This window comes from Solanum stenotomum, chromosome 1 (genome assembly GCF_019186545.1).
Source record: "Solanum stenotomum isolate F172 chromosome 1, ASM1918654v1, whole genome shotgun sequence".
In the NCBI taxonomy this organism is placed as follows: domain Eukaryota; kingdom Viridiplantae; phylum Streptophyta; class Magnoliopsida; order Solanales; family Solanaceae; genus Solanum; species Solanum stenotomum.
Genome location: NC_064282.1, coordinates 48,993,191 through 48,995,401, shown reverse-complemented (window position 1 = coordinate 48,995,401; position 2,211 = coordinate 48,993,191). Strand labels below are relative to the sequence as shown.

The 2,211-nt window shown below is 33.6% G+C and overlaps 1 pseudogene; it reads left to right on the top strand.

The window, feature by feature from the left end:
* Window positions 1–235: 235 nt before the first annotated feature.
* Window positions 236–1,389, top strand: LOC125853887 (agamous-like MADS-box protein AGL86; annotated as a pseudogene).
* The last annotated feature ends 822 nt before the right edge of the window (window positions 1,390–2,211 follow it).

The following is a 2,211-nucleotide window of genomic DNA, read 5'->3' as shown; positions in this document are numbered from 1 at the left end:
ATTTATGTCAAGATGGCCGAATCTAATTTGATATCAAATCTACCCTCATTTATTTTCATGCCAAAATAGTACCCTTGACAACTAAGTATCCTCTAATTCAAAAACTTAATTTCCACCCTATAAATAGGAGGCAATTCTTACCAAAGAAACACACAACAACAATAAGAATAATAAATCCATTTCATCACCCATATCCTAATAAACACATTTCTCCTCCTCTTCCTCATTTTTGACAATGGTTAGAATGAAAGTGAAGTTTGCTTTCATTGAAAATAACACTAAGAGGAGAGTCTCATATAGAAAACGACAAAAGGGATTCTTAACCAAGCTTCGTGAACTCAACACCCTTTTGCTATGTTGAATTGGCTACCTTAGTCAATAACCCTTACCACAATGAACCTTAGGTGTTTCCAAATCATGAAGCTGCTACAAACATCTTTACAAAGTTTATAGATCTTCCAGAGGAGGATAAATCAAAAAACATGAAAACACAAGGAAAGATAACTATGAAAAGGATCGAGAAAATTGAGAATGAACTTGAGAAGGTGAGGAAGGAAAACAAGAAAATGGAGTATACAAACCAGATGTATGGATTGTTGAATGGTGAAGAGATGCCCAATAGTATGCACCCAGAAGATCTCAACGATCTCTATTATGAGATCAATAAAAACCTCAACCTGATAAATGATGGGATCAAAGCAAAAATTCACGAAGAAGGTTCTACATTGAATGCTCCTCAACCTACTGTTGGACCGATGGATCCTGGTGGGACCAGCTTCGACATGTCATGGGCTCCACTTTTGGCCCCTGTTGATGCTCCAGTACTATCCGAGATTCCTCTTTTGGTTCAATCTATTGTACCTAGTGGGTCCAACTTCGAGAGGCCAATGGCTCCTCTTAATTCGGTTCCCGATGTTACTCCAACATCGATGGTTCCTCTAACGGCTCCATTGATGGATCCTTCAAGCGCTCCTGCTCAAGTGCCTCAATTCATGTTTCCTTTGAGGACTCCTCCTCAAATGGGTCCATTTGTTGATCTTTCGCAAGTTTCTTCTTCCTCATCTTCACAAAGGTATCCTGAAATGGCCTATCCAATCCTTTCAATAACAATGGCTTATCCAATGCCTTCACCGATGATTACTCCTACAACGTCTAATTTAGTGTTTCCTCCAACGGCACCACAAATAGACCCTTCGACGAATATCCCCTCAATGAGTGCATCAATGCCAATGGAGAACAATGTTAATAGGTTATTTGGCTTTCAAAGGAGTCCTTCATTTTCTGAGTTGATGAGCTTGAATGATGATGAGATGATGACTTTACTTGATGATACATCTTTCGACATTAATTAATGTTCAAGATTCAAATCACCACCACAACTACTTATAAGGATCTAGGATTAATTATTAGTAGAAATATTTGTACTTTGGTTTCATATAGATTTCTAAGCATGACAGTAGTACTTTTTTCTGAAATGTTAATAAAACTATGAGAACATTATAATAAACACGAATATATAGTACTTTTCTTCATTTTATGTGTTTTACTATTAGAACATTGGGCAAGTTTTGAATTGCTTCTCAGCTTTTAGTATGACTCTGATGTATAATTGATCATAATTTCTTTGAATCGAGTTGTATTGTTGCCAAATTTATAATTATGATAGAAAAATAAAAACAAAATGATGATGAATGACTTTTTAGGTGAGAAGATTATTATTTTCTTAAGAAAATTAAAGAAGATATTTAATCCAAATATTATTAGGCAGATTGAAATTTCTTCGCTTAAGATTTTTTTTATGTGGTTTAACTATCATAAGTGCTACTTGTTTCTTCGTTATATTCAAATGCTATATAAAAAAATTTGTTCTCCCTGGATAACGGTTTTTTCTTGAAAAATATAATATATATGAAAAAAACAGAAAAAGAAAATAAAAAGTTATCCCCACATATATAACATTTCTTGGATCAAGATTATTTTTTTTTCTGGAAGAGAGGAAATAGGCTAAGGGAGAGAGAATTCATTTTTTATATATAGTTAAGGATAATAGATTCAACTAGATTTTAATTTTGATATTTTGTATGTTAAGCTTACTAACTTGCAAAAGATATTATATGACATAAACTTACTTATTATGGTTCATAAAATAAGATAAAAGAGATAACTATGTTTAAATTGTGTTCAGCGGACACAAGCATGTTGACATTACTC